This window comes from Phodopus roborovskii, unplaced genomic scaffold (assembly GCF_943737965.1).
Source record: "Phodopus roborovskii unplaced genomic scaffold, PHOROB, whole genome shotgun sequence".
Lineage (NCBI taxonomy): Eukaryota > Metazoa > Chordata > Mammalia > Rodentia > Cricetidae > Phodopus > Phodopus roborovskii.
Genome location: NW_026126410.1, coordinates 32,932,358 through 32,958,744, shown reverse-complemented (window position 1 = coordinate 32,958,744; position 26,387 = coordinate 32,932,358). Strand labels below are relative to the sequence as shown.

Genomic DNA, 26,387 nt, shown 5'->3' with positions numbered 1-26,387 from the left:
ATGACCTTACATCTTTTGGAAGATATCAATGTTCTTGACAACTTAGCGAGCTGTTCAGACCCCTATAACTTAGTTCCTAAGTTTGTGTAGCATTCATATTGTTTGCATCTTTCCATACATTCAGTAATATATAAGCTCAAAAAAAAAAAAAAAAAGGCTAGATGTTGTGTTATGATTTCTTATATGACAACAACATTGATAAAGGTTTTGTTGGCATGATCTTAACAAAATGGGCTTTTATTGATGCCCATAAATAAGGTAATATTGAGTGTTTTGTTAAATGAAGAGTACAACGAGGCCACACAGTTCATGCATTCAGAACCTTCTTAATATCAAACACAGGATAGAATATGATAAAGAGAGAACATAGACAAATGATATTATCAGTAACAGTTAAACAATCAACCCATATTGCATCATGTATTATTTATTTATTTTATAGACCTCACCAGTACCACTGAGTAACAAACTGCTATCTTTGATTTAAATGTCATTTATTTTGTGGTTTCTATACAGTGTGGATATAATTGTCTTTTCAAAACAAATACTGCAATGTTTTTGAATAGTAGGCACTTTAAAGGAATCAATGAACATTATCATGTATATTTGTACTAAATTTAGAGGTGTATTATCCTGATTTTTCCCTTATACTTTGTGAATCACTTATTTCATTAAATACTTCAACTTCATACAATAATAATTTCTTTCTTTAAAAAGTTATTTTTTCACTTTACATACCCACCCCAGTTCTCCCCTCTTCCTGTGTTCTGCCCACTGGCTTCCACCCTTCCCACACTCATCCACTCTTCAGAGAGGCTAATGCCTTCCTTAGGGAATCAACAAAGTCTGCCATATTAAACTGAGGCAGGACTAAGCCCCTGCCCCTTGTATCATGGTTAAGCAAGGTATCCCACCATAGGGAGTGGCTCCAAAAAAAGATTTAGGCCCCTGGGATAGGTCCGGGTGCCACTGTCAACAGCCCCCATTCACTCCTGGCAAACAGATCAAGTCATATAACTATCACCCATATTCAGAGGGTCTAGTTCAGTCTATGCATGTTCTTCAGCTGCATGCCAGTCCATAATCCTTGAGCACTCTCTGGCTCTGGTCTAAAAATTAAAATTATTTCCCAAATTATTTCCCAGTGTTAGAATTCAGGCATTTGTACTGGCTTGGCCTTGGGATTCTGACAAGATACGCCCTAAGCTGCAGCCACTAAGAGCACCACCTTTGAATATTCACTATATTCCTATCCACCTCCCAGTTTTCTCCCTCCTTCCCTCATTCTCTCTCTCTCTCTCTCTCTCTCTCTCTCTCTCTCTCTCTCTCTCTCTCTCTCTCTCCCTCCCTCCCTCTCTGCCTCTCTCCTCTTTTCTGCTGCTTTTGTCCCCAGAGGCTAGCCTCCCCTCTCTCTTCTCCCCTCCCTACTTTTCCCATTTACTTTCCCCCAATAAAACAACCCTCCACTCAAATTCTGTCGCATGGAATCTTTCGCTCATGCAATGCTTTTTAAAATTACAATACCCAGTATATGACAGCCAACTGTTAAAGGTTGTTCATCTTCATGATTAGTGAGTAAATACTCTACTCTTTAATGCAATTAACTTTACAAAATTATCCTGTGAAGAATACTTTACCACTAGGAAAGTATTATCTAATACTCAAACTGTGTATCAAACAGAAATACTTCCATAATCAAAAGAGCCTTTATGGAATTGTGTATTAATTCTGGTCTTGAATATAGAGGATAGTAATTTTTGTTGTAAAATTTGTGCACATTTATTTTCTAATATCTTCAAAATTTTAATTTCCATGTTGAAACCCAACACAGCCTTAAGCAAAGTTTACTCTATCTCTGAGATCCCAGAACTCTGAGAGAATAAGAAAGCTCACTGGAAACACTTCATGTACATGGTTAAGTGCATGTAAGTGTCTAATAGCATAATGCAATTTTAAGACACTTATTTTGGTTTACACAATGAAATAAATAAATAAGGACTGCTTTAAGTCTACATCTAAAACAGTAGATTATGTAGTACACTGGGAACTAAATGAAGGCAGGGGTTCTGTGAAACAGGTGATACCAACATTGATGTAGAGAAATATGCTACTGTAGCTATCTTTTCAAAATCTAAATTCACAATTAGAGTACAACCCAGCAAATTGTGCTAAGGAATATATTCCAAGTAAAAATTATATTAATATAAAAATATTTTATAAATAGTTATAGAGCAATTGCTCTTCATAGCCTCATGCTTTAATAGACCTAATGTCTTTTAGTGGGACAATTGTTCAATTATAGCACACTATCTTATGACAAGTTACTCAATAAAGAAAAGGAAATGAATTGGCTGCTCATACGTGCTTGAATATATCTAAGTATAAAAAGCAAATCTTGCATAACTTTACATTGCTTTTTTGTGCTCATAACATGTTGACAAATATATCAGGATCATATGGTCTGAGGGTCAGGACATAAGAAGCAGGTTTGGCTTAAACTTCTAAAGAGGGCAAACTTTACAATGTTGAAATGGTTAAGTACTTTGATAGTGATGAGTTCTTGCAGAAGGCAAGAGAATGTGAAGGAGGACCAGTGATGAAGCAGCAGAGAGAGACACTGAACACACTAACATTACTGGGGGAGAACATGGCTGTGAAAATATGGATCTCCTATGTGTAAGTTCTGTAATTGAGGCAAAACACTTCTGTTGGGTGAGTCACCTGCTTTACAAAAGTATTTAACATTGGAAAGGAATAAATGGTAGCTGTCCCCATTATTGACAGTTAAATCCCTAATTAGAAATGAAGAAGAAGACAGTGAATAGTTCCCTATGATGTTTAATACTAGATACATTGCTGAGTGAGGTAAACAAAGAACTTTGCCATATGGTATTTGAATTTGGTACAGCTTGATATTTTTGGAGAATCATATATTTCTGTGTTTCCATTTGTTGACCTTGAAAAGGAAATTGATGGATGAGTTATCTTGATCATTTTAATAAAAAACCTTATTTTCCTTTAAAGGTTTATAAGAAACAAATAAACATTTATTTCATTTTATGTTTTTTTTTATGTTATTGTAGGTGTTTTATGTATGTGCAACACAGCATGAGTGGATGTAAGAAGACCATGAGAAGATTTTTCCCTCAGCATTTCCTCTGTCTATAATGAACCTCCAAAACTGAAGTGTGCAGTAAATGCATTCAAAGTCTGTAGTTAAACTGTGTCCATGGCCAAAAGGCAAAAATTTCCAAATTTCCAAATGAAGATGTGTAGAATAATGTCTATAATTGCACTAATCTGTCAGATTGTTTAAACCGGACTCTAATATTCTCTGATAATTATTTAGTTTTGATTAATACTTATTAAACTTGCATCACATTCCCTGACTGACTTTTCCTTAGAGATATCCTGCTAAGTGGATGGACATGTTTTTCTGTCTGCAGAAGCATTTCTATTGAACTCGGCAATTCTGGATGCTGCATTCTGAAGTACATAAGCCGTTTCCTATGTAATATTTTAACCTGAGTATTTCCTGTGGCACACACTTGCTATAGGGATTGGTTCCTCTCAGCTATGTTTAATACAAATCTGAAAAGATTTAAATGCATGAAAAAAGCTTTCAAAATATCTTTACAATATAACTAAATCGCCACCCCAATCCTGCATCTTCCTGAGAATCCACCTTGTCACTCCCTTTGCTTGGCTTCTGATGCTTTTAAAATTGCACATGTTTTGTCAAGTTGCATATCAAGGAAAGCATATGAGTGGACTTCTTTGAAAGTCCCTAAAGACCAATTTGAAATATTTAACAAGACATTTTAATATGAAGCAAATACTCTCTGAGGTTGCCAATTGCTATACGTCATTTGCTGGAGTTCACAACTGTGTTAAAATCCCAAAAGAATTGAGAGGAAGCAAAGCCTTTTGATAAGAATAAGCTGAAGATTTAGGGAGACTGGAAGTCTTCATCGAAAAAAAGCTCTTAGGGCTTACTTCTCAGAAAATTCCTCAGAATTTCAGTAAGGAAAACCAAACAAATCAAAACAAAAAACCAAAACCAAAACAAAACATACAAATGAACAAACAAACAAAACCCACAAGACTCTTTCACAATCTGTGTAAATTTTGTGCTACACAGGAAGACTAAAATTTCACAAACAGACTAATAACAATGAACTTTACTTGTTGAGGAATTTGTTCACATTCATTCCTTAAACATTCATAATATTTTCAAAAATATGTTTGAGATAGTACTTATGAAACATCTTTGCTCAGTAACCACAAAACATCACTGTTTTAGGATCTGGCAAGATGGTTTAGGTAAGCATCTTGCTTACTGTCAAGTTTAATGACCTGCGATCTGTTCTAAATTACAATGTGAATCCATTCTCATAAATTGTCTTAGGACTTTCTTTTTTTTTAATTTAATTTATTATTTTACATGTTGATCCCAGTTCCCTCTCCCTTCTTCCCTCCCTCCCTCCTTTCTTCCCTTTCTCCCTCCCTCCCTACGTTTTACCCTCTCTGTCTTATGATGCTACATGTTCACATGCATGTAAAACACACACATGTGCCTGCTCTCTGTTTCTCTCTCACACACACACACATTCACACACAAAAAACATATACACACATATTCACTCTCTTCTTCAATTTATTCTACGTGCTTCAATCATGGATACTGTTTATTTGTAATTTCATTTGCATAATTATTGAATTATCTAATGTGAAATTTTTCATTAGGCAAGTAATTTTTACATTCTTGTCTTTAAATGCTTTAAATAACAAAAGTAATTCTTTAAAAAGTATTTCTTTAAAAAGATGTGGAAAAGCCATTTTCAGAAGCAACTTTATTCAATAATGAACCCAATAAAGTGAAAATGTTTATGATATTCCAAATATATGGTATTGAGATTTAAAAGGTTATACAATTCAAAAATTCTGTAAACAGCTATATATTCAATACCCCTACCCAATCATAATTTCCTACCTCTCATTAAATTGTTCCATGGCTTTTTTTCTGCTCTTTCTTACATATACATTGATGAAATTAAATTTCACTTCAAATACATATATCTGAATAAAGGCACATTTATTATCTAACTCTTTAGACCAAAGACAACCTTTAAATATAACTTTACAAATCACTTCCCAAAATAGCAAGAGCAAGTATTGGCAGTAGGTATGGCTCAGTATTCCTTGTTCTTCCAGAGGACCTGGGTTCAATTCTCAGTACCCATGTAAAACAATGCACAACCTCCTTTAACTCCAGCTTGAGAGGGATAAAATTATCTGTGGCCTTCAGAATACCTGCAATTATGTGTATACCACACATATATATACACACACATACAACACCACACACACTACATACACACACACACAAACACTATACACATACACCATACACACATACACACAAACACACACTATGCACATATACACATACAAACACTATGCACATATACCCCCTCACACTATACACATATCCCAGATATACACACCACACACACAGACACACACTCACACACACATACACAAACACACACACACTATACACACACACCACACATACAGACACACACTCACAAACATACACACAAACACAATACATATACACCACATACACTCCCCCCCCACACACACACAACACACAAACACCACATACATTCACACACACATACACACACATAAACACTATACACATACACCACACACACACACCACATACAAAGACACAAATTCACCCTACTCACACACACTATACACATACACCACACACACACACCACATACATACACACATACACGTACACACACACAAACAATATACCCATATACCACCTCACACACACTATAGACATATTCCACATAAACACATCACTCACAGACATACACTCACATACACACATAATATACTCATACACCACACACACATACACACTTACTCACACACACACACAAACACACACACATACACTACACACTTGATCTTAAAAAGAGGTAGATGACATTGTATGACAAAGCATTGGTAACATTGACTTTCCTTGCAGCTTTGTGCAGTGTTTATGATTTTCTTCTTCCTACAAGGAAAGTAAGTGTTGTAAAAATATGTAGGTTAATCATACACTTGTCTGGCTTATTGATTATATAAATAACATTTTCAGGTGCTTCCCAAGAACATAACTCAAGTCACTGGTGTCCATTCGCATTCCTGACCAACTGAAAAAGGAAGATTATACAGCAAGAGATTGTCAACACATACTCTGTGAGTATCTCTCTCTCTCCATTCCCCTCCCCTCCCATTCTCATGAATGCTTTCTCTGTCAGTGCTGGTATTTTTTTTTTTTTAATTTACTTATGAAAGATCTTTTTAAAATTTCCATTCTCTGGGGCTCATCTTTTGAGGTTATATTATAGTACAGAATCTATACCCAGAAGTGACCAAGGAGATATTATCTTCATTGGTCTAATCAGTATGCATTCTGAGTTTCACGTTCTACATTTTCCATACTTTCTCATATCTGCAATCCACCACTTTAAAGTAATTAATTTATTTTTCCTATTGAACATTGATTGATGCAGAAATTATTAGTATATATCTCACTCATTTATCAATCACTTTCTTATATGAATGACTATGCTCTGCCAACTGTGTACTCATAAAAGACAACCAACAAGGTTGTGTCCTATACTCCACAATGATATGCTGAGATTTAAAATATAAATCTGATTTTTTTCACATTCAGAAATTGATATATTCAGTGTATTTTGTTCTGGCAGATGAGTCATCTGGAGACCTTATCAGTGTATGTAAGAAAATTAATGAAACTTTTTGGGAAGTTATTTTACAATACAGAGAAAATATAATTTGAAGTAGAAAAAATACATGAAATTGTCCATCAGCTATTTTCATTTTCCGGAAATCTGAAATAGTTTAGAAGTTACCTTTATGATAATGATTTTAGTGAAATAATAAAGATGGAATTTAATAACCTCAGTGTCAAGAATAATGCATTTTGATTTCAGTAAGTTATGATAAAGCATATTATTATAAGAACAAAGTAGATGCTGCAGTCCACTACAGAAAAAAAGGCCCTCAGTGTTATTTTCACTGGTGAACTTTGAATGCAGCAATCCTATCAAACTGTTATGAGAATAACCAACAACTTTCTCATAGGATCTTAGGCTTGCTCTATGCAGATCCTGTAGTACAAACTGTAAATAGCTCATGTTTCTAGAGCTTTTACATCCAAGTAGTGAACTTGTGACTGCTGCCTTGTTAAATCAACAGGTTTTGAAACTACCTGAGAAATATTTATGTTCATACTTATAGGTTAGTTTCATTCTTGGCCTCAGAGCATTTTTTTTCTGTAGAGGGAGCAATCATAATTAAATTTTCCCCTTTATAATTATTTCTATAATCATACATCCTACATTAATGTATGTTATAATATTATTTTTCTACCAAGTAATAAATGCGCTTTTTCTAAGGTTAAATTTAAAAAACTAAATACACAAATGACCATAGCCAGACATATAAAACATATAAAACTCAGAATTATAATGGGCAATAATTAGCACAAATAACTAATTCATTTTTTCCTATTACCCACAGCAGCACAACCATTAACATGATCCACCTTTAAAATCAGACTGGGGAGTTTGGATAATAATTATTGGCTTTGTTCTGAGAAACAAAGACTTATTCTCCTGTTAGTGGCCCATACATGATCTCTAATTGATTACTAGATGAGAACTTTGCTTGTTTTTAATCCCAATTTTCAATTTAGGTTAAAGTAACACAAGTGTAAAATTAATCTCTAATCACTCTTCATGTGATGATATTTAATTTTTTCCTGCATTGTCCTCATGCCAAGAGTTGCTAATATAGACATATGAGTAGCCTTGAATTATACATGGCAAATACATCTGAAATATCTCCATGTATTTGATTTTAAGTGGAAGAGGACAGTGACTGATTCCTCTGCTGGTGTAAGAATTTAGTAATAGCTCCCTTCTTTGTTTGCTAGGTTTAAAGAAACAATAACTTCTATTAGGTAACAAAAATCTTTTTTCTGAAATCAACTAAGGTTGACAATAAACTTAAAGTGATACAAATGTTCATATTTCTACACTTTTGCACCAGAGTAAAAACATTCAAACAACTATTGTGTTTAAATAAAGATCAGAATAAACATATTGATAACTCTAATATTCTATACTTCAAAGTTGATATATATTTCTGTCTAATATATATTTTGTCTATTTTATACATATTTCTTCCAAATATATATTTTTGGTTAATAACTATATATATTCTCATTTAACTGTACTGTTGTTGGATTAATATAATCATTGTATATAGTAACATATATCTAATAAAATCCATTTGCATAGTTGGCATAGAGATATTTACAAAAGATTGTTACATGAATACAAAGGGCACATTTGTTTATGGAAGGACATGACTACACTATAGTACATTGGGTCCATTTTAAGAGAAGAGTTTTTTGTTATTTTGGTATAGTTGGCCAGTGTATACAACACTGGTCTTAAAATAATAGAAAACTGCCTGTATCCATTTATAGAGGGTTGAGATTAAATGCCTGTGCCACCATATTCAGGGAAATCAGAGGTTTAAATAAACATAGATATTCTTATTTTCAGGTAGACAGGCTGTTATTAGGTTTGCTTTTCTGAAGGGTTTGTGACACTCAAATTGTGTTTATCTTCTTTATGTCTTTCTTCTTTCATAAAAATATACAATGTAACCAGTACAATTAGCAGGATTAGGAAAGGAGATTGAATGATAATGTATTTTGTTGTCTTCCAGTGACCTTAACACTAACCACAGAACTACATTATAGCTAAACAATTATTACTACCAACGTCTCTCTAATGGTTGTCAATTACAATCACCTCCTCAAGGCCTGTCTACCTCCCTCTGGGAGCCACAACATTTTAGGTGATCACTGTCAGTGAACCTAAAGTATCGTAACCCAATACCAAAAGTTTTTGACACCTGTCACTGAACTGACTTGGACTTCCTAGCTGGTCTATTTGGTCTTGAGACCCTGGACCAGTCCACATTGCTAGGGGAATTTTGTTTCAGGTTTCTTGAACAAATAGTTCAAGATATAAAAGAAACAGGACACCAGGATAAAAAGTGTGTCACCAAATGCCATACAAGCAGAAGAAGCTGAATATCTAAAATGGTACGCATACGCTTTATCCTGAAAATGTGAGCATCCTTGCTGAAAGAAGAAATCTGATTTGAACATAAAAGAAATAAGAAATTAACCAACAAACTAACTCCGTTTACAAATAAAATAACATGTATCCAAAAATAAAAGTCCCGTAGTAATAGCCCATGATGAAAATAAAATGGACAAATTTACAGAAAGTTCAAAACTATGGTCAAATAACTAACAAAATAAAGAGACAGACAGAGAGAGAAAGAAAGAGAGAGAGAGAGAGAGAGAGAGAGAGAGAGAGAGAGAGAGAGAGAGAGAGAAACAAAATGGAAATAGAATTTTATTTTAATTTGGAGAAAACCAAAATGGAATTGATGTAGGAAATGAAAATTTCAAGATTTCAAGAAACTAATTACAAACCTCAGTGGAAAGCTTCACCAACAGAATGGATCATGTTGAAAATAAATTAGGGGATAGATTGCTAAATAGATCACTCACTTTAAGATTCAGTAAAAATTATTAATTGAATGAAAAAGGGGAATTTTGATATTCCCCCATAAGACTTATGACTTATTGATTAGAACAGAAGAAAATAATAGTGAAGGCACAAAATTGCCCTCAATAAAGGCACAGAACAAATTTTTCCATACCTGGAAAGTAAAGGAGACTGATGTAACATAACATAGACAAAACAAAACATAACATAGACAAAACAAAACAAAATACAAAAAGAAAATCTCCAGGATTTATTATAGTTAAAACATTAAAATAGGGAACATATAAAGGGCAATGAAAACCATAAGTGGAAAAGTTGAGTAATCACTAAAGGATGACTACTCGAATAACTGATGACATTTCAAAAAAACCCTATAGTAAGAGATAATGGAATGACTTTTTATAAGTTCTGAAAGACCACAGTTTTTAACCCAGACTATTATACCCAGACAAATATAATAATTGAATTTTAAAAACTTAAAATGTTCCATGCTAAAAACAAATTAAAGGAATAAATGAAAATAAAACCAACTCTACTAAAAAAAAATACTAGAATAAATTAATCTAAAGAGAAAAATAAACATCCAAATGCTCACAGGAGTGAAATAAACATACCAGTACAATTATTCAAAAAAGATATGAAAAATTACTCAAAAATTTATAAAATTACAGAAATGAACGCACACATCTCAGTATCTATGAATAAAAATACACAGCATAACAGACTGTATGAGAAGGAAGGATCCAGTTTTGCTGCCTTCAAGAAATACTTCAACACCAAATAAAGGGTGGCAAATGTACTGTAAGAAACAAGCAGACACAGCTATTTTATTCTCTGTAAAAACAACCTTCACACAAAAAAACTTGACAGGAGGATGAGGAGAGTTCCATAGTTATGAAAGACAAAATCCACATACAGGACATTAGCAACTTACAAAATTAATACCCCAGACATAGGGGGCCCAATTTCACATAAGAAACAATATTATATTGAAAACTGCAACTTTACCCCAACATTATGATAGTCAGTGGTTTTAATACTCCACAGTATCCTGTATTATACAGGTCATCAAAATAAATAAATAAATAAATAAATAAATAAATAAATAAATAAATAAAACAAAACACAAAACAAAACAAAACAAAAAAACCCACCACCACCATCAACAATAAACCAAAAAATAACTTAAAATTAGATGGCCGCATAAATCAAATGGATGCAATAGAATATTTTACTCAGATGGTAAAGAGCACATATTTTTTCTCAGCAGTCCATGAGGTTTTCACCAAATTAGATCAACTATTAGGCTATACATCATAAAACAAAGGTAGAAATCACACCCAGCATCCTACCTAAGCACAATATACTAAAGCAAATAGAATACGTTGATTGTAATAGAAACAACAGGAATTATACAGAGTCTTGAAAACTTAACAACAAACTACTAAGTTCAGTTGATTTTTGAATGAAAAAGGATGGAAATTTGAAATTTCTAGAAATAAATAACAATGAAAGCATGCACAACAAATTTGGGAGAAACTTAAAGTTTGAATAAGTTCCTATGCAAAAGTTGAGATATCTAAAATTAATAACATAATGATGCAACTAAAGAATAAAGAACATCTAAAATTATGCACAATAAGAAGTAATCAAAAAAGAGCTGAAATTCATGAAACAAATAGAAAATCCAAAGAATCAATGAAATGAGTTAGTCAGTCATTGAAAGGATGTAAAAAATTGACAGGTTGAACTACATATTCACAGATTGCAACTGAGTGAGAAATGAGGAATTGCATTATTATGAGTTACTATAAATGAAGTATCTGTCACATGTTTTGAAATTTTAGCCAATGACTAAATCTATGTATCTGCTTACCTATTTGCTTGTGTATCTGTTTATCATCTATTTATATATCTAATCTTTATGGGAAGATAATGTTGTCTTTAATGTTATTTATTTTAATAGATATTGCATACATAAAACAAGAGTATCACCCATGTAATACTTTTCTGTTCACTGTATTTCAAATGTTGTAAATCACAATTTAAATAATTGGATCTCTTCTCCTCTGCTCCACATGGAACCTTTCCTAAATACAACCACATACTAGGCAACATAACAAATCTCAACAGATACAAAAAACTTTGGAGTAGTCCCCTGTATCATGTCAGACCACCATGCTTTAAAGTTGGAATATAACAACAACACAAATCTTAGAAATGCTAAAAAAAACTCATGGAAACTGAACAATGCACAATTGCACCATACCTGGGTCAAAGAAGAAATAAAGAAAGAAATTAAGGGCTTCCTAAAATTCAACGAGAATGAGGACATAACATACGCGAACTTATGGGATACCTTGAAAACAGTGCTGCCAGGGAAGTTCATTGCACTAAGTGCCCAAATGAGGAAAATGGGGAATAATAACAGAGAATTAACAGCACAACTGGAAGCCTTAGAACAAAAAAAGGAGCAAATTCACCCTGAGGAGTAGACGGTAGGAAATAATCAATTTGAGGACTGAAATCAATAAAGTAGAAACCAAGAAAACAATACAAAAAAAAAAAAAACAATGCAACAAAGAGTTGGTTTTTCAAGAAAATCTACAAGGTAGACAAACCTTTATCCAAACTAACCAAAAAGCAGAGATAGAACATGCGAAAATCCGAAAGAAAATGGAAACATAACAATGGACACAGAGGAAATCCAGACAATTTTCAGGTCATACTTTGAAAAAATGTAGTTGACAAAATTTGAAAATTCAAAGGAAAAGGACAAATTTCTGGAAAACTATCACCAAAATTAAATCAAGAACAGATAAATGACTTAAATAGACCTATAACCCCTAATGAAATAGAAGCAGTCATCAAAAACCTTCCAACCAAAAAAAAAAAAAAAACCCCAGGAACAGTTGGCTTCAGTGCAGAATTCTACCAGAAATTCAAGGAAGAGCTAAAACCAATACTCCTCAAATTGTTCCAACCAATAGAAACACAAGATTCATTACACAAACTCTTTTCATGAGGCCGCAATAACCTTCATACCCAAGCCACACAAAGACAAACTAAGAAAGAAAACTACAGACCAATAAATCTGATGAACATCAATGCAAAAATACTCAATAAAATACTGGCAAACCAAATCCAAGAACCCATCAGAGAAATCATCCACAATGACCAAGTAGGCTTCATCCCTGGGTTGCAAGGATAGTTGAACATATGAAATCTATCAACATGATCCACCATAAAAACAAACTAAAAAAAAAAAAAAAAACAAACAAACAAACATGATCATCTCACTTGATGCTGAAAAAGCCTTCCACAAAATTCAATACCAATTCATGATCAAGGTCTTGGAGAGATCAGGGATAACAGGAACATACCTAACTGTAATAAAAACAATATCTAGTAAACCAATAGCCAACATCAAACTGAATGGAGAGAAGCTTAAGGCAGTTCCTCTAAAATCAGGAAAAAGATTTTCCTCCCTCTCTCTCCATATCTCTTCAATATTGTATTTGAAGTTCTAGCTAAAGCTATAAGACAACAAAAGGAGAGCAAGGGGATACAAATTGTAAAAGAAATCAAACTATCACTATTTGCAGATGATATGATACTTTACATGAGTGACCCAAAAAATTCTACCAGGGAACTCCATAGCTGAAAAACCTTCAGCAAACTATCAGGATAGAAGGTAAACTTAAAAAAAAAAAAAAAAAAAAAAAAAAAAAAAAAAAAGAATTTCAGGAGGCATCACCATCCTTGACTTTAAGCTCTTCTACAGAGCCACAATTCTGAAAACAGCCTGGTATTGGCACAAAAATAGACAGGTAGACTAATGAATTCAAATCAAATCAAATATCCTAACATTAACCCACACAACAACAAACACAGGATTTTTGACAAAACAGCTAAAGGAATACAATGAGAGGAGGAAAGCATCTTTAACAAATGGTGCTGGCATAACTTGATAATGTGAAGAAGACCCATATCTATCCTCATGCACGAAACTCAAGTCCAAATGGACTAAAGACCTCAACATCAATCCAGCCACATTGAACCACTTAGAAGAGAAAGTGGGAGGTACCCTGGAACTGCTTCCTGAACATAACTCCAGTAGTACAGACACTGAGATCAACAGTTAATAAATGGGACGTCTTCAAACTGTGAAGCTTCAGTAAGGCAAAGGTCACAGTTGACAAGACCAAAAGGCAGCAGCCCACATACTGGGAAAAGATTTTCACCAATCCTACATCTGACAGAGGGCTGATATCCAACATATACAAGGAACTCAAGAAACTAGCCACCAAAACACAGAATAACCCTATTAAATATGGGTTACAGAACTGTATAGAGAATTCTCAATAGAGGAAATCAAAATAGCTGAGAGACAATTAAGAAAGTGTTCAACAGCCTTAGCCATCAGGGAAATGCAAATCAAAATAACTTTGAGATACCATCTTACTCCTGCCAGAATGGCTAAAATTAGAAACACCAAGGACAACTTATACTGGAGAGGATGTGGAGAATGGGGAACACTCCTCCGTTGCTGGTGGGAATGCAAACTTGTACAACCATTTTGCAGATCATTTTGGTGGTTCCTTGGGAAAATGGGAATCAGTCTACCACAGGACCCAGCAATCACCCTCTTAGGCATATACCCAAATGATACACATCCATGCAACCAAGACACAAAGACATGTGTTCATCTATGTTCATAGCAGCATTATTTGTAATAGCAAGAACCTGTAAGCAATCTAGATGCCCCTCAACTAAGGAATGGATAAAGAAGATGTGGCACATTTACACAATGGAATACTACTCTGTGGAAAACAAACAAACAAACAAAAAACAATGGAATCTTGAAATTCTCAATCAAATGGACAGAACTTGAAGCAACCATCCTGAATGAGGTAACCGAGTCAAAAAAAGATGAATATGGTATGTATTCATTCATGTTTAGATTTTTAACTTAGAGCATATTATCAGCCTACAATTACACTGCCAGAGAAACTAGGATACAAGGAGAATTCTAAAAGATTCATATAATGTCCCCCACAGAATGGAAGGGACAAGATCTCCTGAGCTTATTGGATGTAGGGAGGCAGTGAGTGCTGAGGGAACTAGGAGAAATAGAAGGGGAGGAAAAGAAAGCATGTGGGTTTAGGAAGATTGAGTCAGGGGCGGAATAGATGAGAGAAGAGAGAGAGAGAGAGACAGACAGACAGAGAGACAGAGACAGACAGAGACAGACAGGGAGACAGAGAGCGAGAGACAGAGACCACAAAAGATAGAGCCATTATAAGTTTGAAAACAAAACTGAACCTAGAGAAATGTCCAAAGACCTACAAGACTGACCCCAAATAACAATTTGAGCAATAGTGGAAAGGCTACCATAAATGCCCTTCCCTGATAATGAGATTGTCGACTAACTTATCCACCTTCATGGAGCCCTCATCTAATAGCTGATGGAAACAGAAGCAGTCATTCTGAACTAAACACTGAGCTGAACTGGATTCCAGATGCAGAGAGGGATGACAAGACCAGGCTACAGAAACACATGGAGACAGCTGACATGAACAAGAAGGAGCAAATAGGCTCCTAGACTGATAGCTGGGAATCCAGCATTGGACTAATTCAGATCCCCTGAACATGGGTCTCAGCTAGAAGGCCTGGGAAGTTTAAGGAACCATGGACAGTGGAACCAGCATGTGTCCCTGGTGCACAAAAGGACTTTGGGAGCACATTCCCCATGTAAGGATACTCCCTTAACCTAGAGGCAAGAGGGAAGGCCTATTCCCTACTCCAAATGACTTAAAGATTTACATGAGACCACCTGGAAGGCATCACCCTACATGTGGAATAGAGGGGGGGAGGGTGGTCAGGGGCATGGGAAGGTGGGAGAGAGGGAAAGTGAGAGGCAGGGAGGGAGGAAGGGAGCAAGAGGGAACTTAGATCGATATTTAAAATAACAACTAAACAAAGTAATAAATAAATAAATAATCTGGTCTCAGGTGTCAATTGCTCTCACATTTTCACAGTAAAAAAGGGGAACATAACACATTGTTGAAAAAAACAATAAGCAATGCATATCAGATAAATTTTAAGCAATGTGATAATAAATGGCATATTCTCAAAATTTTTGTAGTATTTTTAATGCAGGTCATTGACTATTAAACTCCAAAGTAGCATTATTGTTGAAACAGGAGGTTGTGTGATAAACTTTCCTAAAGGAATGTAACCAGGCAGCAGAAATATAACAGGTACATTGTATAGTTTGAGGAAGAATTCAAGACCTGCTCTTTAAGGGCTCTCAAATACAGGTGCTATTAGCTATTGTAATGTAAAATATTTTAGATCTACGTTTGAAATATCAAATTTTGACAAGTGTTAGGTTATATTCCAAAATGAATTTTTTTATGATAAATATTTCAAAAGGTAATAAAAAGTAGATCACCAATGAGTTGAACTACTATGAAGGTCTGTTGATACCCCTTGGAGGCCTGCCCCTCTCTGAATATAAACAGAGGGCAAGTAATTGGGTGGGGGAGAGGGAGGGCAGGAAGGAATGGGAGGAGAGAACATAGGGGAAAATGTGGTCAGGATATTAAATAAATAATAGAGAAAGAAAGGAAGAATGGAAGAAAGAAATTATAGAAGTACTAAAAATATTGAAATGGAATGAAGATGGCAAAAGTGTGTGTGTGTGTGTGTGTGTGTGTGTGTGTGTGTGAGGGCTTAAAATACAAAAGCAAATGTTGACTAGAATAAGGACCTTAGAAACTTTCAGTTAAAACAATAAACAAGAAAGTATATGTAATATCTCTCATGAAAAAAAGGAAAATGTTTTGTTGTATCATAGTGCCTCTAGTCTTCCTTTAATTTATTAACTTGAAAAAAAGTGTTTTCCATACTATGAATATTGGTAAATGAAGATAAATTAGAAAAGATTCAATTAACCAAGAAGTCCATTATCAGAGAGAATAAAAATTACACAGTTGTTATCATTAGACAAATTTTCTAAAGGACTGTAAAGTTACTGTGGGTAAATATTAAGTTAAATTTAAAACCACGAAAATTCAGTGAAGAATCATTTTGATATAGAAAGTAAACATTGGGTTAGGGATAGGTTTCATGGGCAGAAGTTCTTAGTGAACGAAGATGAGGACCAGAGTAACCAGATATCATGTAAATGTCTGGGCGTAATGCTATATACATATTAACTCTGACCCTTTTGGGAATGGCATGGAGAAAAGAAGAATTATGGTGCTTGCTGGATTTCAATGAGCTGCAGGTTAATGAAAGATCCTATTTTTCAAATACTAAAACAAATAGTATCAAATCAGACATTCTGTATTTTTCTCTGGCCCACCCACACACATGCAAGTATGTTTGTGTATATATATATATATATACACAAACATACACACACACACACACACACAAACACACACTTTAAAATATATAAAAAGAAAATTAAATGTGTCCAAGGGTGTGTCCAGTAAATAAATATGTTAAGTTGATAGATCTCTTCACTGCCATCAAATTAATATGTAGCTTGTCTGTATTTAGTACTTAATTTATTCCAGTGTGTACATGTGTGTGTGTGTTTCAGTTTCCCACAAAGAGTATACATATGTCAATACTCCTTTGTCTCATGTAAAGATATTATTTATGGGTTTAATCTGAGTTAGGTATGATTCTGATAATGCCAAAATTATTTATTCCAGGCAGGCATTTGTTATTATGAACTTTTCAATTTTATGAAGGAATCCTAAGACTTGTCTATCTCTAAAGAGGTAAAAGGAAAACCAAAAATTCAGTTGTGCAATAAAATTGAAACCACTGATATACCTCACCCTTTGAATGAAAGTAGGAAGTTAGTTTTGAATTATTTGAACCTTCTTGAATTTAGAATTCAAATATGCAATTATAAATTGGAAAAGATAAAATATACTGTTACCCAACTCAGTTACAACACAATTTGCTCAAGTATTCAAACAATGTATTTCATATATTAAGGATCTGTTTTTCAATAAAAATCTCTATCAGAATGGAAGTATTTTGGGAAGGGGTGGCCATGTGTTTATAGCACAAATATTGAGATAATTCTTTGCTTCAAGTGAGGAGGTCACAACAATTATCAGGCTAAAATGAAGTAATGGTGAACTCCTGAGGCTTCTCTTCAAATACATCCTTCCTTTCTATTTTTGCCTTTTCTTTCTGTCAGTAACATCCTTCCATGCAAATACTTTAAAGTTAAAAACAAATCCCCTAAGCTTCTTGCTCAGGCTCTGGAAACACTGTCCTGCAAGCAAGGGTCAAAGGGGACCTATGCCTGCTTTGAAAAACATGGGAGTTATTATCAAAGCACCTTCTGAAGCCTAACACAAGACAACAGAATCACAGGGTGCTATTCCCAAGTGAAGACTCAGTTTGAGCTCAAGAAGATGCTAGCCAATTTTATGTGATCCCACATGCAATGTTCTGGCTACTGAGCCATACATAAACAAAATAAATATTGCTTTAGGCCACAGTCTTCTATTTCTTTTGTTTTTTGAATTTGAAATGTCTCCATGCAGGCTCATATGTTTGGAAACTTGATCTTTCACTGTTGGTTTTGCCATGGAAGCTGAGGAAACTTTGAGGAAAAGTTAAAGCTTTGCTGGACAAAATGGACTACTGAGGACCAGCTTTGAAGGGTAACATTCAGACTCACATTCCAACTATGCAGGAACAATAGACAATACTTTCTGATTTTGATCATAGGGTGGTCAGATTCCTTCTGGCACTAACACCATGAACTTTCCATAATGGACAGTATCATCTCAATCTGTGAACCAAAAAGCAACAACAACAAAACAATCTTTTTCAAGGCTTTTTGTTTTGTTTTTTCCCTCAACAGGTTTTCTCTGTATTGCTTTGGAACCTGTCCTGGTACTTTCTCTGTAGATCTGGCTGCCCTCAAACTCACAGAGATCCTCTGGCCTCTGCCTCCCATGAGCTGGGAATAAAGGTGTGCATCACCAATGCTTGATGGGAGATGTCATTATGTAAATATGTTTATGCTTGGCACCATTCTCATAATTTTACAGCATATTTGGTCACAACAAAAATAACTAACAGTCAGTAAGTCCTGAATTTTGTCTAAAATGAAAGCTAATTAACATTTAAGATAAGTTAGCCAAAGAAAGAAAAAGAAAAAAAAAAAAAAAGAAGGAAGTTATATAACTTGGAAATTTTTGTTCTTCAGACCCACCATGTAAATCCTCAGGGGAAGAAACTATCTACTGTATGAACTAAAACACAAGCCTCCTGCTATTATAATCACATCATCTTAAAGATGATGTCTCCAGGGTGAAGATAGGAATAAGGGTTCCTCAATCCTGGCAGGTGTCCAGAATGAAGCTCCCAAGGTATTTGGGCTGATCTAAGCTCAGGTCCCAGCAAGCAGTGCAATCTAGTCAGCACAAAGCTGATGCCTACTGTTCCTGTGCAAGAAGGAACACACAGAAAGAGGCCGTTGGCTTATAAGACCAAAGGGAAAAAATAAAGACCAGAAGAGGAATAAGAACATTTAGATACATCACACAGAACAAAGAACACAATGAATTTGAGGATTATAAGTAAAGAAAATTGTATTTCATTATCAGAAAAGTTTCCACTCTTCCTCTCAACCTCAAGTCTGTCAATGATGGACTTACGATTGTTTACATGGTATACAATAGACTAATAATCAGCATTTCTCTATTCTGTTCTAATGACTAAATATCTTAATCATTTTAGAGACACTCTTCCTGTGGGAATGATAACATCCTTTACAAATAGTTTGATTCATCCTATTTATATTTCTAAGGTGTCACCTTCACAATCCTCTAAGAAAATAGGAAATATGCTATGCAATAGTGATTTATTTGGGCTATGATAAACCATAGTAATGAATTATGTCATATTTTCGTGTCAGTTGCAAAGTGACTAGACTTTGTAAAATTATAGTAAAAATTTGGAACATTATAAAAATTTTCCCTTTCAGTTATTGAAAATAAAGTTTTAGAAATAGTGATAGAAGGGAGAAAAGACTGTTGGCATGATTCCACTCCAGTTACAAAACATTCTCCAGAGGTTTATGTTCTAGAAGCTTGGTCCCCAGTGTGGTGATGATGAGAAATGAGTTGACTGTCAGGAAGAGAGGTGTAATGAAATGACACCAAATCACGGGGGTATTCACTGTCTTTAAGGAACTATGGTGGCACTTGTGGGGCCACAGTTAACCCCACAGTGACTTGATGTTTAACCTATGCTCATTCATCAATTCCATAAGTTCTCTACCATTGTTGGACAATTCAAATGTAGTGCTGAGCACAGAAATTCACTATATGTCAGAGCCAAATGACCTTGCATATTCAACCTTGAAATTTTAAGGTCTTTTATTTACTTGTTACTAAGGCTCAGGGGTTTAACGTGACAACAGCAATGGACTAAAATGCTCATTAGCATCAACAAGACGATGCTGTGAAATTATGAACAAAGGAAGGAATCCTAAATTTGAATTGATGAAATCATGTTTATTCTGAAACAATTGACTTCAGTAGTGTTATAACATGTATTTTCAAAAATTCTTATTTTACAGAAATTTATTAAATATGTATGTAATTATATATATATATATATATATATATGTATATATATATCAAGGATTTGGCCATCACCAGATTGATTTACTGCATATCATCTAGATAAAGGTGAAAAACAAAATTTCTTTGAAACGTGTGAGTCCTAAATCTCAACTACTCAACTGCTGCTCTTTTGTCTAGAGTCACAATATCCTATTTTCATGCCTACGTTTGCTTCTCTTCAATACTATCATGCATTTTAATATGGTAATTAATATTTCAATGCTAAATTGCATGTAGAATAATTTGGGTAATAAAATAGATGATGAGCATTCTAGCACTGTGAAATTCACTTTGTATGGAATTATAAATTATACAATTTATTATTTTATTCATGAGCCTACATTTTGTCATACCCTTTTCTTGCATTTCCCCTAGGCTAGTAATTCTCAACTGATAATTGGGAATGACACCAATTTTCCTTCAAAGTACATTTAGCAATATCTGTGAAAGAAAGGTTTGGATGTAGATTGTGGGATGCTACTGATACTGTGGATTAGTGTCCAGGAATGATGCTGACAATCTTCCTATGAACAGAGCTGCTGCAAAAAGGTCAAGACTGAGAACTCTAATGAACTCAACTATGATTAACAGGTGACACTGCATTGTGTAAATCAAGAGAGAGAAAACACTATATAAGAAAACTTTTCTACAATATCTTTTCTTTGCATCTATATTAAACTATCCATACCTCCAAATATGTTTTATGTTGATTATTACCCATTGATAAGGAACTTACAAACACACTAGTTTTCTTCATATGATAATGTGTAGTTACAAAAATAATCAAAAAATAATCCTGCATACCAAGCAAATTTTCTATTTTACCCACTGTGTTCTCATTGCATATTTGAAGAGTGTAGACACTATTATCACAATACTTTTATTGCATAACAACGCACACACACACACACACACACACACACTTACATGCACACTACTTTATCTACTAATATCCAGTAGAAGAAAAAGGAATATCTGTGATTACTTTTCTTCTTGAAATGAAATGCCCACTTATTTTAATCCTGTTCCTAATTGATATTTTGTGCGCATTGTAAAAGTTTTCCTAATCCACAAGACAAGCGTCCTTTCAACTCTAACATTTACACTAAGCACAAACCCCCATATCAAGGGTGATTAAAGCAATGCAATGGGAAGAAAAGTGTCTAAGGAACAGGCAAAAGAGTCAAAGGCACCCCATGCCCACAATTAGGAGTTTTGCCAGTATTTTTAAATTATGTATTTATAAAGTTTTCAATAAGTATGATATTCTTACATTCAAAATGAATGGAAGATAAACCAACTTCCAGAAATGATTAATTTAATCAGTTTATACAAATGTGTTTCTCCTTCGGATAATTGCTCTTACTGTGAATGAATATTCTAAAGCACAGGTTCATGCTATGGTATAAAATATGGATTGTTCTATGTTAAGTTTTGGAAATTTGTTTGTATGAATATGTGTGTATTCTGTTTCTTATTTTCACATGCTATATAATGTTACAATGGCTATTAATGCTGAAAGATATATTATTATGAGAGCATTTATAAAATACATCTGTAACATATTGACCATTTCATTTCAGAAGGAAAAAATTAATCAAAATGACAAATACATTAAAAAGAAATCATACTGAAACGTAATAGTTGAAAGACCAGTTAAAATATTTTTAAAAAGGAGTAAGACAGGATATATCCTGTAGGGCTGATATTGCTACTAATAAACCCAAAGTCATTGATCAAAAATCCGTATGCCAAGTAAAGACTATCTTTTTATGAATCATTGACCAAAAACGAATGACTGTCATCTGTAAATACATACATACATACACACTCACACACATATATATACATATACATATATGTATATATATATATATATAAGTTCTTGTAACTGCTCTTAGCAGCCCACGAGAACTAAATGATAAGAGTCTATTGTTGAAGACACCACAAAGTCTTAGGGGATATTTGTTCACAATGTGAACCCTAAGATTGTATTTGCGTTAATTAAGTAAAATTAACCTTGGGTAAGGAGGCTTCATTAGCATCCAGATGACAGAAAGTATTCACAGATTACCAGAGAGACACGGAGACATAGGAAGCAGTAGAGTGGGGTTTGGAATAGCACAACTTTTTGTGGTTTGGCTAAGCAGATCCATAGGTGTTCCATGTACACCAGCAAGGAAAGAGGGTTAGCTAGTTGATACTCAGAGTCTCTCTCAGCTCGAAGGTTTTCGCCTCAGCCTTTGAATCTTGAGTTTAGTCATAATTAGAATGATAGATATTTAGTTAAAGCTACCATTAGCAGCAACAACAGAACCAGTGCCTGGGGGAGCAGAATTCTTGCCAAGCTGCAGCCTGATAGACCAGCCCACTGCAAGATAAGCAGCCCTGTAAACTGTAAAGTTGCAATTTCTGGCTGAGATAGCAGTAGATTAAGGCACAGCCATAGTGCTGAAGTTAAAAAAAAAAAAAAAAAGCATACTTTCATGACAAATGGAAAAATCAATCTAGAATGTAAGCTTCCATAGTTATGTTTGCTGTTAAATAGACACTAACAGTCTTAAGAAGCGGAGAACCCTAAAACTACCACAGCAACTTACCAGGCAAAATATATTCACTAATTAAATAGTGGCAAAACTGCTATGGTAATAATCTTCCACTCTCCGATTCGACCTGAATCCCAGGCCATGAAAGAATATGCATGATTGAAATTTGCAAAATAGTATGGCTGAGGAGGTATTAGGACCCATTTTGAATGTATTACTTATTATTCTATTATGTAACATTTATTCCTCCCTTGACAATTTCAAATAATATATTTTGGTCATAATAACCCCAATTCCTCCTCCTAATTCAGGATATATAAATTAATGTTGTTAGAATTATCTTGTTTTGAAAATCATGTGGCCATATGACTCCATTGGTATTTTTTTTCCTTTTTTTAATTTATTCTTTTCATAAATTGTATCCTTACTGCAATGTCCTCTCTCTCTCTTCCTCTGTCTCTCCTTAATACCTCTCTCTTCTCCCAGATACACCCCACTTCTACTTCCTCTCAGAAAAGAACAGGCCTTCCAGGTTCATCAACCAAATATGGTATAACAAGCTACAGTAAGAGCAAGCACAAATTCTCATATCAAGGCTGAATGAGGCAACCTAGTAGGAGGAAAAGAGTCCCACAGAGCACCAAGCTACACAACTGTGAAATATATGCAAAGGACCTAGCTAGGATCCACACAGGCTCCTTCTTATATGTGAACCCACTTGAGTGCCTGTCAGTTGATTCTGTGGGCCTTGTTCCTGTGTAGTTCTTGACTGGCTCATACAGATCTTCCCCCTGCACCTCCACAGGACTCCCTGAACTCCACCTAATATTTGGGTCTGAGACTCTATATCTGCTACCACCATTTGTTATATGAAGTATCTCTTGTCTCTCTGATGATGAAGGTTTTATGGATGTATTGGTGTTCCACTCCTTCCTTTTGAGAACTTGCCTGCTTTCAGAGGATGACCAGTTCAGGCTCCTCGTCCCTCTTTACTAGGAGTCTTCAGTACTGTGATCCTCTTAGGTGCCATAGAGTTTCCAATGCATTGGGTTTGTACATCTTCCCCCAAATGTCCCTAATTCCAGTCATCATCTCTCCCAGTATTCTCTCCTTTTTATTACTTCTGTTCCCATCTCTACCCTCCCTAGTCCATCCAGGATGTCTATTATATTCACCTCCCAGGGAGATAGATATGACCCCTTGAGCTCTTCTTATCTTCTGAACATGTGGATCATAGTATGATTGGCATGATTATCCCTACATCCAGTATCCATTATAAGTATATATCATATTTGTATTTTGGAGTCTGCATTATCTCACTCAGGATAGCTTTCTTTCGCATTTCATCCTTTTTGCTAGGAAATTTTATGATGCCATTATTTTAACAGTTAAACAATACTCCATTGTTCAAACATACCACATTTCCTTTACCATTATTTGGTAAGGGTTTTCTGTGCTGTTTCTAATTTCTGGCTATTATGAAGAAAGCTGCTATGAACACAGATGAGTAAATGGACTTATAGAATGATAGACCATCCTTTGGATATATAACCAGGAATGGTATGTTTAGAACTTGAGGCAGATCAATTCCCAATTTTCTAGGAAACTACCATAATGATTTCCAAAGGGGCTGTTCAAGTTTGCACTCCCAACAACAATAGAGGAGTGTACCTCTTACTCCACATCCTTGTCAGCATGAGTTTTTACTTATGTTTTTGATCTTAGTCATTCTGACAGGTGTAAGATTGAATTTCAGTGGGAAAAAGATTTTCACAAACTACACCTGTGACAGAAGGTTAATATCCAAAATATGTAAAGAACACAAAAACAAGGCATTAACTAATCCAATTAAAAATCGGATATATATATATATATATATACTTATATATGTATATATATATATATAAACAAATAATTCTCAACTGAGAAATCTCAAGTAGCTGAGAAACAAATAAAATGTTCCACATCCACAGACATCAGAGAAATGCAAAGCAATATTCCAGAGAATATGATTCTTCTTCTTCCTCTTCCTCTTCTTCTTCTCCTTGTCCTCCTTCTCCTCCTTCTCCTTCTCCTTCTCTTTTTCCTTCTTCTCTCTCTGTCTTTCTGTCTTTCTGTTTCTGTGTCTCTCTCTGTATCTCTCTCTCTTTAACTGTAGAAAACTATATTCCCCAAATATGTGGTAAGTCAGTGAAATGTAGTAGTGGTAAATATAATCTTTGTAATGAGTCAAAAGTTGACATTATTTAGCTGGGAGTTGGTGGCACATACCTTTAATCCCAGCACTCTGGAGGCAGAGGCAGGCAGATCTCTGTGAGTTCCAGGCCAGCCTGGTCTACAGAGCTAGTTTCAGGAGAGGCTCCAAAGCAATACAAAGAAACCCTGCCTCAAAAAAGCAACCATCCAAAAAAAAGTTGACATCATTTCTTTAAACTTAGTGCTACATAATTTCTTGTTATATATTACTACTATTGTCCTTTTTGAATTTACTAAAAGAATTGTTCTACATATAACCTTTATTCATTTTTTTCTTTAAATTTTAATTTTAAAATGTGATTATAAGTCATAAAATATACCTAGCTTACAAAATTTTTCACATATTTCTTAATAATCATGTTATTTTAGACAAATAAAGCAATTCCATATTTCATTTTTATACTTAGTACACCAAGAATAATACTCTTGTTGACACTGTGATGACAATTTTGAAAACTACATGTCATTACTGTAAATATACAAGATTCCTGACACTTAGCAAGTGTTTAACAAGTGTTCCTTGTAGTTGTCTGTTGGATCATTTTCACAGTTGCTATGGTGACCTATAGTCACAGACTCTGACAAAATTTTGTACAATTTGTAATGAAAAGAGACTCTAGATGTTTTGCAGAACAGAAAGCCCTCATTCAAAGGAACAAAACTCATTAATCGATTAATTACTACTTTTGTGGGTACAAATAGTTTTGATTAGAAGCATGAATGAATATTTAAAATACACTGTTAGCTTCACTCAAGCAGAAAGGAATTTTTCTATCATAGCAAGTAGTCTGACATGATAATTACTCTGTGGGTCAGTGTAAGAAAAAGGAAGAGATGAGAGTTTCCTGTTTCAACCACAAATCAACTTCTTTAAAAGAGAGCAGCAGCATGGCTTGCAAACAGAAGTGAGCATCATTTCCCCATTCTTTTGGATTCAGTGTTAGACTTTTCTTTACTACTGTCCCCGTAATAAAACAGGAGATGTAGTCAGTAAAGTGTTTGCTGTGAAAGTATGGAAACATGAATTCTATCTATAGCAGCCATTGAAATAGCACAGTAGAATATCCTTGGAATATCCCAATACTGGAAAAGCAGAAGCACCCGATCTCTGGGACTTGCTAGCTAGCAACCTTGCCCTAAGTGGCAAGTACTAGCCTAGTGAGACCTGGACTCAAGTTAACATTTTATGGTACTTTAGTAACATTGAAAGAAAT

At 34.5% G+C, this 26,387-nt stretch overlaps 1 protein-coding gene across 1 annotated transcript in view; it reads right to left on the bottom strand.

Annotated features, from left to right (window-relative positions):
* The window catches only part of Cdh18 (cadherin 18), a 235,501-nt gene that overhangs the window by 170,336 nt on the left and 38,778 nt on the right, over window positions 1-26,387 (bottom strand). The gene's annotated exons all lie outside the window — the stretch shown is intronic.